The following is a 14,280-nucleotide window of genomic DNA, read 5'->3' on the forward strand; positions in this document are numbered from 1 at the left end:
AGAGTTTGAGTAGGATTTGTGTTAGCTCTTCTCTAAATGTTTTGTAAAATTTTCCTGTGAGGCCATCTGGTTCTGGGCTTTTGTTTGTTGGAAGATTTTGAATCACAGTTTCAATTTCAGTGCTTGTGATTGGTCAGTTTATATTTTCTATTCCTTCCTGGTTCAATCTCGGAAGGTTGCGCTTTTTTAAGTATTTGTCCATTTCTTTCAGGTTGTCCATTTTATTGGCATACAGTTTCTTGTCGGAGTCTCTCCTGACCCTTTGTATTTCTGCATTGTCAGTTGTTACTTCTCCTTTTTCATTTGTAATTATGTTGATTTGAGTCTTCCCTCTTTTTTTTCTTGATAAGACTGACTAATGGTTTATCAATTTTGTTTATCTTCTCAAAGAAACAGCTTTTAGTTTTATTGATCTTTGCTATCGTTTCCTTAATTTCTTTATCATTTATTTCTGATCTGATCTCTAGATTTCTTTCCTCCTGCTAATTTTGGCTTTTTCTGGTTCTTTGTAACCTACGTGCTTTAGTTGTAAAGTTAGGTTGTTTATTTGGGAGCATTCTTGTTTCTTGAGGTAGGATTGTATTGCTATAAACTTTCCTCTTAGAACTGCTTTTGCTGTATCCCATAGGTTTTGGGTCATATTGTTTTCAGGTATTTTTTTATTTCCTCTTTGATTTCTTCAATGATCTTCTAGTCATTTAGTAGCATATTGTTTAGCCTCCATCTGTTTGTATTTTTTACACTTTTTTTTTTGCTGTAATTGATATCTAGCCTCATAGCATTGTGGTCAGAAATGATGCTTGATATGATTTCAATTTTCTTAAATTTACCAAGGCTTGATTTTTGACCCAAAATATGATCTATCCTGGAGAATGTTCCATGAGCACTTGACAAAATTGTGTATTCTGTTGTTTCTAGATGGAATGTCCTATAAATACCCATTAATTCCATCTTGTTTAATGTATCATTTAAAGCTTGTGTTTCCTTAATTATTTTCTTTTTGGATGATCTGTCCATTGGTGAAAGTGGGGTGCTAATGTCCCCTACTATGATTGTGTTACTGTCGATTTCCCCTTTTATGGCTGTTCATATTTGCCTTATGTATTGAGGTGCTCCTATGTTGGGTGCATAAATATTTACAATTGTTATATCTTCTTCTTGGATGGATCCCTTGATCATTATGTAGTGTCCTTATTTGTCTCTTGTAATAGTCTTTGTTTTAAAGTCTATTTTGTCTGATATGAGAATTGCTACTCCAGCTTTCTTTTGATTTCCATTTGCATGGAATATCTTTTTCCATACCGTTACTTTCAGTCTGTATGTGTCCCTAGGGCTGAAGTGGGTCTCTTGTAGACATCATATATACAGGTCTTGTTTTTGTATCCATTCAGCCAGTCTGTGTCTTTTGGTTGGAGCATTTAATCCATTTACTTTTAAGGTAATTATCAATTGGTTGTTCCTATTACCATTTTCTTAATTGTTTTGGGTTTGTTTTTCTAGGTCTTTTCCTCTCTGTTGTTTCCTACCTAGAGAACTTCCTTTCGCATTTGTTGTAAAGCTGGTTTGGTGGTGCTGAATTCTCTGAACTTTTGTTTGTCTGTAAATGTTGTAATTTCTCCATGAAATCTGAATAAGATCCTTGCTGGGTAGAGTATTCTTGGTTGTAGGTTGTTGTTCCCTTTCATCACTTTAAATATGTCCTGCCACTCCCTTCTGTCTTGCAGAATTTCTGCTGAAATATCACCTGTTAACCTTATGAGGATTCCCTTGAATGTTATTTGTTGCTTTTACCTTGCTGCTTTTAATATTTTTTCTTTGTATTTAATTTTTGATAGTTTGATTAATATTTTTCTTGGTATATTTCTCTTGGGATTTATGCTGTATGGGGCTCTCTGTGCTTCCTGGACTTGATTGACTCTTTCCTTTCACATATTTGGGAAGTTTTCAAGTATAATCTCTTCAAATATTTTCTCAGTTCCTTTCTTTTTCTCTTCTTCTTCTGGGACCCCTAGAATTCAAATGTTGGTGCATTTAATGTTGTCCCAGAAGTCTCTGAGACTGTCCCCAGTTCTTTTCATTCTTTTTTCTTATTCAGTTCTGCATTAGTTATTTCCACTATTTTACCTTTCAGGTAACTTATGCGTCCTTCTCCCTCAGTTATTCTGCTATTGATTCCTTCTAGAGAGTTTTTAATTTCATTTATTTTGTTGTTTATCATTGTTTGTTTGCTCTTTATTTCTTCTAGGTCCTTATTAAACGTTTCTTGTATTTTCTCCATTCCATTTCCCGATATTGGATCATCTTTCCTTTCATTATTCTGAATTATTTTAAAGGTCAACTGCCTATTTCCTCTTCATTTGTTTGGTTTGTGGATTTTCACCTTGCTTCTTTGTCTGCTGCATAATTCTCTCTCTTCTTCTTTTGTGTAACTTACTGTGTTTGGGGTCTCATTTTTGCAGGTTGTAGGTTTGTAGTTCCTGTTGTGTTTTTTCTCTATCCCCAGTGGGTAAGTTTGTTTCAGTGGCTTCTGTAGGCTTCGTAGTGGAGGGGACTGTTGCCTGTGGTCTGATGTGTGGGTCTGTATCTTGTCTTTCTGGTGGCAGGGCCGCATCTGTTGGTGTGTTTTCGGGTGGCTTAAAGTTATTATGACTTTAGGCAACCTCTATGCTAGTGAGCAGGGTTGTGTCCTGCCTTGCTAGTTGTTTGGTGTGGGGCATCCAGCACTGGATCTTGCTGGCCATTGGATGGAGCTGTGTCTTTGCATTGAGACAGAGGTTTCTGGCTGTGATCTTTGTGATTGATATTATATGGGGCCTGGTGACCTCTTTTTGTCCAATGTCCTGAACTCTGCTGTCCCTCCTCAGAGGCTCAGGTATGACACCAGGCCAGAGAACCAAGACTCACCAGCCACACAGCTTGGAGTGCTTTATGTTAAGCACGACCGGAAAGCCAGGAACTTTTAGCCTCAGTTTTTCAGTTGGGAAATAAAAGGGAGTTGAAGGCTCTGTATTGTTTTCCTCTTGCTGGAACTGCTTCGCTTTGGGGGTGTCTCCTGGGTACTGCACCCCAGAGTCTAATGCAGTCATGGAGGCAGTGCACATGCTCTCAGGTGCACAGGGGTGCTGGACACCACCCTTCAACCGTGAAGGCCAGACCCCTGGTGGGCTCGCCTGCAGAGTTTTGCACACACTTGGCTTCAGCGTCTGTGAGGAGGTGCTGTCTGGGTCTGCGACTCAAGGGATACAGATGACTCATGCAGGAGGGAGGGCGAGCTGATTTTCCAGATGTCAACTGGAGTTCCTTTCACTCCTAACAAAGGTGCAGGCCTAAAGTATTAATGGGTAGGTATTTATTGCAGTTTCGTTACTTGTTTTCTGGTTGTTTTGTAGTTCTCTACTGTTTTTTAATGAATCATAGTTGATTTACAATATTATACTAGTTCCAGGTGCAGAGCATAGTGATGTAGTGTTTTCGCATTTTATACTCCATTAGAAGTTTTTGAAGATGCTGGCTATAATTCCCCATGCTGTATGACCTATCCTCGTTGCTAATGTATTTTATATACAGTAGTCTCTATCTCTTAATCCATAGCCCTAACTTTCTCCTTCCTCTTTCAATCTCCTCTCTGGCAATTGTTACTTTGTTTTCTCTCTCTGCGAGGCTGCTTCATTTTGATATATACATCCTTTTATATCATGCAGTATTTTCCTTCCCAAACTTATTTCCCTAAGCATAATATTCTCTATATCCATTACAGTGCTTCAGATGACAAGAGTTTAATTTTTAGGAGTGAGTAGTCCATTCTGTGTGTGTGTTTGTGTGTGTGTGTGTGTGTGTATATATATATATATATATATAAAACATCTTTGTTAACAGACACTTAGGATATTTAAGTTGCTTCCATACCTTGGCTATTATAAATAGGGTCGCTATCAACATTGTGGTGCCTGTAACTTTTAGAGTTAGTGTTTTCATTTTTTTCAGGATACGCACTCAAGAATGGAATTACTGAATAATATGGTAATTCTCCCATTCTTTACTATTTCTAAATCATCATAAAATTTCATTTTATATTTTAACAATAGTTGATTTACAATGTTGTGTTAGTTTCAGGTGTACAGCACAATGATTCAGATATATATATATATGTGTGTGTGTGTGTGTGTATGTCCTGTGTCCCTTGCATATATACACACACATATATATATATTCCATTTTAGATTCTATTCCCTTGTAGATTATTATAAATTATTGAGTATAATCCCCTGTGCTATATTGTAAGTCCTCATTGTTTATGTATTTTATATAGAGTAGTGTGTATTTCTTAATTCCAAACTCCTAATTTATCCCTCCTCCCCTTCCCCTTTGATAAGCATTAATTTCATTTTCTATGTCTGTGGGTCTGTTTCTGTTTTATATATATGTTCAATTATATCTTTTTTTTAGATACCACATATAAGTGATATCACATGATATCTGTCTTTCTCTGTCTGGCTTACTTCACATAATATAATAATCTCTATGTTCAATCTGTGTTGCTGAAAATGGAATTAGTTCATTCATTTTTACAGCTGAGTAATATTCCATACTGTATATATAACACATTTTCTTTATCCATTCATCTCTTAATGGACATTTAGGTTGCTTCCATGTCTTGGCTATTGTATAGTGCTGCAGTGATCATTGGGGTGCATGTACCTTTTCAAATTAGAGGTTTCCCCAAATATATGCACAGGGCTGGTATTGCTAGATCATATGGTAAGTCTATTTTTAGTTTTTTCAGGAACCTCCATACTGTTTTCCATGGTGGCTGCACCAATTTACAATCCCACCAACAGAGTAAGAGGGTTCCTTTTTCTCCACATGCTCTTCAGCACCTATAATTTGTAAACATATTTTTTGGGGCTGTGTTGTGTCTCTTTTTTTGTGCCTGGGCTTTCTCTAGTTTCAGAGAGCTGAGGCTACTCATCATTGCAGTGCATGGGCTTCTCATGGTGGTGGATTCTCTTGTTGCAGAGCATGAGCTCTAGACATGTGGGTTTCAGTAGTTGTGGCACTCAGTAGTGCCACAACTACAGAAACCACAGTAGTTGTGGTTTCAGTAGTTCTGGGCTCAGAAGTTGTGGCTTGTAGGCTCTAGAGTGTAGGCTCAGTAGTTGTGTTGCATGGGCCTAGTTGCTCCATGGCATGTGGGATCATCCCGGACCAGGGCTTAAACCCATGTCCCCTGCATTGTCAGGCAGATCTTAACCACTGCACCACCAGGGAAGTCCTGTAAACTTTTTGATGGTGGCCATTCTGACTGGAGTGAGGTGATACCTCATTGTAATTTTGATTTGATTTCCTTAAAAATAAGTGATGTTCAGTATCTGTTTATGTGTTTTGTGGCAATCTGGTATCTCTCCTTTGGAGAAATGTCTGTTTAAACCCTCTGCAATTTTTTTATTGCATTGTTTATTATTTTGGTGTTGGGCTGTATGTGCCATTTATATATATTGGAAATTAATCCCTTGCTGTTTGTTTCATTTGCAAATATTTTCTCCCATGTTGTAGGTTGTATTTTACTTGTGTTTGTGTCTTCCTTTTCTGTGAAAAAACTTTTAAGTTTAAGTGGTCCCATTTGTTTATTTTTGTTTTTATTTCATTACTCTAGGAAACAGATCCAAAAAGATATTGTTGTGGTGTGTCAAACTGTGTTCTGTCTATGTTTTCCTCTAGGAGTTTTATACTATCTGGTCTTACAGTTAGGTCTTTAAACCATTTTGAGTTTTTTTTTTATGGTATTAGAGATAGCTCTTATTTGATTCTTATACATATAGCTGTCCAGTTTCTCCAGCAACACTGACTGAAGCAACTCTCATTTCTCCAATGTATATTCTTGCCTCTTATGCCATAGGTTAATTGACCACAGGTGCTTGTGTTTATTTCTGGGGTTTCTATCATGTTCCATTGATCTATGTGCTTGTTTTTGTGCCAATACCATGCTGTTTTGATTATGCTAGATTTGTAGTATAGTCTGGGATCACAGAGCATGATTCCTCCACTTCTGTTCTTTCTCAATATTTCTTTGGTTATTCAGGGTCTTCTGCATTTTTCATATACATTTTAAGATTTTTTGTTCTAGTTCTGTGATAAATGGCATTGGTAACATGATAAGAATTGCATTGAATATTTAGATTGAATTGGGTATGATAGTCATTTAAAAATATTTAGTTTTTCTAATCCTAGATCATGACACACCTTTATCTGTGTCACCTTCTATTTCTTTCATCAACGTTGTATAGTTTTCAGAGTACAGGCTTTTGCCTCCTTAGATAGGTTTATTCTTAGGTATTTTATCCTTTTTGATGTGATGGTAAATTGAACTGTTTTCTTAATTTCTTTTTCTGACGTTTCATTGCTAGTATAGAGAAATGCAACCAATTCCTGTGTATTAATCAAAATTAACCCTGCGACTTTATAAAACACATTGATGAGCTCTAGTAGTTTTCTGGTATTATTGTTAGGATTTTCTGTATATAGTATCATGTCATCTGCAAACAGTGACAGTTTTACTTCTTCTTTTCCAATATGGATTCCTTTTCTTTCTTTTTCTTCTCTGATTGGCATGGGTAGGACTTCTAAAACTATGTTGAATAAAAGTGGCAAGAGTGAGCATCCTTGTCCTGCTCCTGATCTTAGAGGAAATGCTCTTAGTTCTTCACCATTAAGAATGATGTTTGCTGTGGGTTTGTCATATATGGCCTTTATAATGTTGAGGTAGGTTCCCTGTATACCCAGTTTCTGGAGAGTTTTCATCATAAATGGATATTGAATTTTATCAAAAGCTTTTCTGCATCTATTGAGACGATCATATGGTTTTTATTCTTCAGTTTGTTAATGTGATGTACCGCACTGATTGATTTGTGGATATTGAAAAATCCTTTTATTCCAGGGATAAATCTCATTTGATCATGTTATATGATCCTTAGTGGATTGTTTGATTCAGTTTGCTAGTAATTTGTTTAATATTTTTGTGTCTATGTTCATCAGTGATACTAACCTGTAATTCTCTTTTTTGTAGTACCTTTTTCTGGTTTTGGTATAAGGTGATGGTGGCTTCAGAGAATGAATTTGGAAGTGCTCCCTGCTCTGCAATTTTTTGAAATAATTTCAGAAGAATAGGTATTGGAGGAGGAGTCAAGATGGCAGAATAGGAGGACATGGAATTCTCATCTCCTGCAAGTACATGAAGAATACATCTACAGATGAATGGAACAATTCTTACAGAACACCTACTGAACAGTAGCAGAAGATCTCAAACACATAAAAGGACAAGAAGAATCCCCCACAAAACCAGGTAGGACGAAAGAAAGAAAAATATAAGGAAAAGAGGAAACAGGCAGCACCCACAACCCTGGTGGGAAACTGAAGGTAAGGAACGGTTCCCACACTCAGAAAAGCCCATTCACAGCAGGAAAATCACCTGGGACAGCAAGGAATCTTTGGGTGATTGGAAGAGAATGCAGCAAAGAGTCTCTAGAAGGCAGGACAAAGAACTGTACACATGGTCTGTGCTGCAGTCTTGCACACCCCAGTCTCAGTTGTGTGTCTCTTGGTGTGGATGGGGGTTGGGTGCTAGAAAGTGGTGTTTGGAGAGAAGACCCAGGGAGGGGACAGCTGTTCACTGTGAAGAGACCAGCTTGAAGAGACTGGACTGAGGAGCTGCACAACTGGGAAATTTTTCTGAAGAAGCCCAGGCCACTATAGAAGCAAGGTGCCATTTTTGTGTGATGTGCAAGGGGTGAGGCCACCATTGTAACTCCTTTCCCCACCCGCCAGCCCCTGCCTCCATGGGCACTGGGAAGGGCACCCATCTGAGCAGCCTTGACCACACTTCAAGCCAAGGCCCCCTCCGCCTCTGTAGGCTCCAGGGTCCCGAGCACCACCACCACCAAAGCCTTCTTTCACCACACAGGCACTGGTGGGACTGTGCATGCCACCCCCAGCAAAGCCTACTCTGGAATCAGAACTGGGTTTCCCAGCCTGAGATGGGAAGCTGCCAATGCTGCTGGGGATAAGTGCTACAATGTGGAGTTAAGAGAGAGGATCCGGGAAGAGGACCATTGTTGGCTGTACAGAGAGAACCTGAGGGGAGAGGAGTGAGGGGCTCCAAGGCCAGGAATGCTCCTAGAGGAAGTGTGGTCTGCCTTGGAAATGAAGTGCCATTGTTGAGTGGCACACAAATGATGGGGCCCCCGTTGGAACCCCCTTCCCCACACGGCAGCCCCTGTCTCCATGGGTACTGGGAGGGACTCCCACCGAAGCGGCATCTCCCAGTCTGTTGAAACTCCTGCTGGTCTCTGCTGGCACAGGCGATTCGTGCACACCCCAGTTGTGGATATCTTATCCAACCCTGTTATGAACAAGTAAGTGCCCAAGTCACCCTGAGTGCCCCAATCAACCACTGCTTTTGCCCCATCTGGCCTGGGGAGGAAACAGATGCCTGAGGGCCATGCACACATAGAGGTGAGGCCAAAACCAAAACTGAGCCCCAAGGGCCACGTGACTAAGGAAGAGGAACAGAAATCTCTCCCTGTAGCTGCACAAGGCACAGATTAAATCCCTCTGATCTGCCTGGTAAACCCTGAGTCTGTGGAATATCTGAATGGACAAGGAGTGGTCCCAAAACTGAGGTTGGTCTAGCTTTAGCAGCTAGAATTTGGTGGCAAGTACACATGGGAGTTGGATCAGGTGAGAGTCAAAGCTGCCCCCACAGTGCCCTCAGTTTGTCCAGAGACCTACCTAGAGGTATTGGAGGGCCTTGTGGGGAAGCAGGGGTTGGCTGTGGCTCACTGTGGGGTCATGGACACTAGAGTGGAGCCTTCAGGAAAATGTTATTATTTCTATTATTTTTGTTTTGTTTTTTGTTTCATTTTGTTTTGTTGTTTTTTAAAATTATTTTCAATGTTTTATTTATTTTCTCTCTTCTTTCCTCTTTTAAAATTTTTTATTGTATATTAATTTTTCTATTTTTACTTTACTTTTTTGTTGTCTTCAGTTTTTTTCTTGTTTTTGTTCTTTGTTTTGCATTTTGATTTCTTGATTTTCTTTTTTTTAATTTAAAAAATTTATTTATTTTACTTTATTTCTTGTATTTTAATTATTTTATCTTTGGTTGTGTTGTGTCTTTGTTGATGCACTCAGACTTTTCTCTAGTTGTTGCAAGCAGGGTCTACTCTTCATTGCAGTGCATGGGCTTCTCATTACAGTGGCTTCTTGTGTTGCAGAGCACAGGCTCTAGGTGTGTGGGCTTCAGTAGTTGTGGCTCGCAGGCTCTAGAGTGAAGGCTCAGTAGTTGTGGTGCATGGACTCAGTTTCTCCATGATATGTGAGATCTTCCTGGATGAGGGCCCAAACCCATGTCTTCTGCATTGGCAGGCAGTTTCCTAACCACTGGGCCACCAGAGAAGCACTGTTTTTCTAGATTTTCTTTATCATTTTTGTGTTTGGCTTATGTTTCCTTTGCTTTTCTTTTAGTTTGCTTTCTGTTTTTGTGTTGCTTTTTGTTTTTGTAAGTTTTAATTTTATTTTTTGTTTTTCTTTTCAGGTTCTTTGTTGGGTTGTTCTCTTGTTTTCTTTGTTTATTTTTCTGTTGTTTTTCTCTATGGTTGGTTTTGGTATTTGTCTTGGGTTTTGTGGTTTTGTTTTCTTTTCTTTTCTTTCTTTCTTTTTTTTTTTTTTTGGCTGTGCTGCATCACCTGTGTGATCTTGGTTCCCCAGCCAGGGATCAGGACTGAGTCTCTGTGGTAAGAACAATGAGTCCAAGATGCTGGACCCCCAGAAAATTCCTGGCACCAAGGAATATTAAACAGTGTCAGTTCTCCTGGAGGTCTCCACATTGACACAAAGACCCAACTCCACCCAACTGCCTGCATGAATCAGTGCTGGACTCTTAATACCAAACAACAAGCAAGACAGGAACACAGCCCCACCTACCGGCAGGCACCTTTCCTAAAGTTGTACTAAGCTCACAGACAACCCAAAACACAACACCTGATGCAGCCCTGCCCACCAGACGGACAAGACTCTGCTCCACCCACCAGAGCACAGGCACAAGTCCTTCCCACTAAGAAGCCTAAACACACCCTTGGACCAAACTCACCCACAAAGGGCCTAACACTAGAAGCAAGAGGAACTATAACCCTGAAGCCTCTGGAAAGGAGACCACAAACAAAGATAGTGAAATGAGATGACACAGAAATATATTCCAGACAAAGGAGGCAGGTTAAATTCTGCAACATCAAAAAAATAAAGAGTAAATAGGGAATCTACGTGAAAAATAATTCACAGTAATGATAGTAAAGATGACCCAGGATCTCGGAAATAGACAGGAGGTATGGACTGAGAAGATACAAGAAATGTTTCAAAGGGCCTAGAAGAACTAAAGAACAGTCAGTTATGAACAACACAATAAGTGAAATGAAAACTACACTCAAAGCAATCAAGAACAGAACAACTGAGGCAGAATGTGAGCTGGAAGATAGAATGGTGGAAATAACCGCCAAGGAGGAGAATGAAGAAAAAAGAAACTAAAGAAATGAGGACAGTCTCATAGGCCCATGACACAGTATTAAAATCATCAACATTCAAATTACAGGGGTCCTAGAAGAAGAAGAGAAAGAGAAAGGGCCTGAAAAAATATTTGAAGAGATTGTAGTCAAAAACTTCCCTAACATGGGAAAGGGAATAGTCACCCAAATCCAGGGGTAACAGAAAGTCGCGAACAGGATAAATCCAAGGAGAAGCATGCCAAGAAACATATTAAACAAACTAAAAATATTAAATACAAAGAAAAAATGTAAAAGCAGTAAGGGAAAGGCAACAAATAACATACTAGGGAATCCCCATAAAATTATCTGCAGATTTTTCAGCAGAAATTCAGCAGGCCAGGAAGGAGTGGCATGATACATTTAAAGCAACGAAACAGAAAAACGTACACCCAAAATTAACCTTCCCAGAAAGGATATCATTCAGATTCAATGCAGAAATCAAAAGCTTTACAGACAAGCAAAAGCTAAGAGAATTCAGCACCACAAAACCAGCTTCAAAGCAAATGCTAAAGGAACCTCTCTAGGCAGGAAACACAAGAGAAATAAAAGACCTACCAAAACAAGTCCAAAACAATTTAAAAAATTGTAATAAGAACATACATATTGATAATTACCTTAAGTGAAAATGGATTAAATGCTCCAAACAAAAGATATAGACTGATTGAATGGTTGCAAAGACAAGACCTGAACATATACTGTCTACAAGAGACCCACTTCAGAGCTACAGACACATACAAACTGAAAGTGAGGGGATGGAAAAAGATATTCCACACACAGAAATCAAAAGAAAGCTGGAGTAGCAATTATCATACCAGACAAAATAGACTTTAAAATAAAGACAATTGCAAGTGACAAGGAAGGACACTACATAATGATCAAGGGATCAATCTAAGAAAAGGATATAGCAAATGTAAATATTTATGCACCCAACATAGGAGCACCTAAATACATAAGGCAAATGTGAACAGCCATAGAAGGAGAAATCGACAGTAGCACAATAATAGTGGGGGGCATTAATACTCCACTTGCCAGAATGGAAAATGCACCCACACAGAATATTCATAAGGAAACACAAGGCTTAAATGACACATTAGAACAGATGGAATGAATTGATATAAATAGGTATTCAATCAAAAATAGCAGAATACACCTTCTTCTCAAGCACACATAGAACATTCTCCAGGATAGATTACATTTTTTTAACATCTTTATTGGAGAATAATTCCTTTACATTGGTGTGTTAGTTTCTGCTTCATAACAAAGTGAATCAGTTATACATATACATATGTTCCCATAACTCTTCCCTCTTGCATCTCCCTCCCTCCCACCCTCCCTATCCCACCCCTCTAGGTGGTCACAAAGCACCGAGTTGACCTCACTGTGCTATGCGGCTGATTCCCACTAGCTATCTATTTTACGTTTGGTAGTGTACATGTGTCCATGCCACTCTCTCACTTTCTCACAGCTTACCCTTACCCCTCCCCATTTCCTCAAGTCCATTCTATACTAGGTCTGTGTCTTTATTCCTGTCTTACCCCTAGGTTCTTCATGACATTTTTTTTCTTATATTCCATGTATATGTGTTAGCATACGGTATTTGTCTTTCTCCTTCTGACTTACTTCACTCTGTATGACAGACTCTAGGTCTATCCACCTCATTACATATAGCTCAATTTCGTTTCTTTTTATGGCTGAGTAATATTCCATTTTATATATGTGCCACATCTTCTTTATCCATTCATCCAATGATGGACACTTAGGTTGTCTCCATCTCTGGGTTATTGTAAATAGAGCTGCAATGAACATTTCGGTACATGACTCTTTTTGAATTATGGTTTTCTCAGGGTATATGCCCAGTAGTGGGATTGCTGGGTCATATGGTAGTTCTATTTGTAATTTTTTAAGGAACCTCCATAATGTTCTCCATAGTGGCTGAACCAATTCACATTCCCACCAGCAGTGCAAGAGTGTTCCCTTTTCTCCACACCCTCTCCAGCATTTATTGTTTCTAAATTCTTTTATGATGGCCATTCTGACCGGTGTGAGATGATATCTCATTGTAATTTTGATTTGCATTTCTCTAATAATTAATGATGTTGAGCATTCTTTCATGTGTTTGTTGGCACTCTGTATATCTTCTTTGGAGAAATGTCTATTTCGGTCTTCTGCTCATTTTTGGATTTGGTTGTTTGTTTCTTTGTTATTGTATTTCATGAGCTGCTTGTAAATTTTGGAGATTAATCCTTTGTCAGTTGTTTCATTTGCAAATATTTTCTTGCATTCTGAGGGTAGTCTTTTGGTCTTGTTTATGGTTTCCTTTGCTGTGCAAAAGCTTTGAAGTTTCTTTAGGTCCCATTTGTTTATTTTTTTTATTTCCATTTCTCTAGGAGGTGGGTCAAAAAGGATCTTGCTGTGATTTATGTCATAGAGGGTTCTGCCTATGTTTTCCTCTAACAGTTTGATAGTTTCTGGCCTTACATTTAGGTCTTTAATCCATTTTGAGCTTATTTTTGTGTATGATGTTAGGGAGTGTTCTAATCTCATACTTTTACATGTACCTGTCCAGTTTTCCCAGCAGCACTTACTGAAGAGGCTGTCTCTTCTCCACTGTACATTCCTGCCTCCTTTATCAAATATAAGGTGACCATATGTCCATGAGTTTATCTCTGGGCTTTCTATCCTTTTCCATTGATCTATATTTCGTTTTTTGTGCCAGTACCATACTGTCTTGATTACTGTATCTTTGTAGTATAGTCTGCATTCAGGAGCCTGATTCCTCCAGCTCCATTTTTCATTCAGAAGATTGCTTTGGCTATTCGGGGTCTTTTGTGTTTCCATAAAAATTGTGAATTTTTTTGTTCTACTAATGTGGAAAATGCCAGTGGTAGTTTGATAGGGATTGCATTGAATCTGTTGATTGCTTTGGGTAATACAGTCATTTTCACAATGTTGATTCTTCCAATCCAAGAACATGGTATATCTCTCCATCTATTTGTATCATCTTTAATTTCTTTCATCAGTGTCTTATAATTTTCTGCATGCAGTTGCTCTGTCTCCTTAGGTAGGTTTTTTCCTAGATATTTTATTCTATTCGTAGCAATGGTAAATGGGAGTGTTTTCTTGATTTCACTTTCAGATATCTCATCATTAGTGTATAGGAATGCTAGAGATTTCTATGCATTAATTTCGTATCCTGCTACGTTACCAAATTCATTGATTAGTTCTAGTAGTTTTCTGGTAGCATCGTTCGGATGCTCTATGTAAAGTATCATGTAATCTGCAAACTTTGACAGCTTTACTTCTTCTTTGTATTCCTTTTATTTCCTTTTCTTCTCTGATTGCTGTGGTTAAAGCTTCCAAAACAATGTTGAATAAGAGTGGTGAGAGTGGGCAACCTTGTCTTGTTCCTGATCAAAGTGGAAATGGTTTCAGTTTTTCACCATTGAGGTTGATGTTGGATGTGGGTTTGTCATATATGGCCTTTATTATGTTGAGGAAAGTTCCCTCTATGCCTACTTTCTGCAACGTTTTTTATCATAAATGTGTATTGAATGTTGTTGAAAGCTTTCTCTGCATCTATTTTGATGACCATATGGTTTATGGTCTTCAATTTGTTAATATGCTATATCACTTTGATTGATTTGTGTATATTGAAGAATCCTTGCATTCCTGGAATAAACCCAACTTG

Source organism: Monodon monoceros, unplaced genomic scaffold (genome assembly GCF_005190385.1).
Source record: "Monodon monoceros isolate NGI ecotype Baffin Bay Population unplaced genomic scaffold, NGI_Narwhal_1 Super_Scaffold_22, whole genome shotgun sequence".
Classification (NCBI taxonomy): Eukaryota; Metazoa; Chordata; class Mammalia; order Artiodactyla; family Monodontidae; genus Monodon; species Monodon monoceros.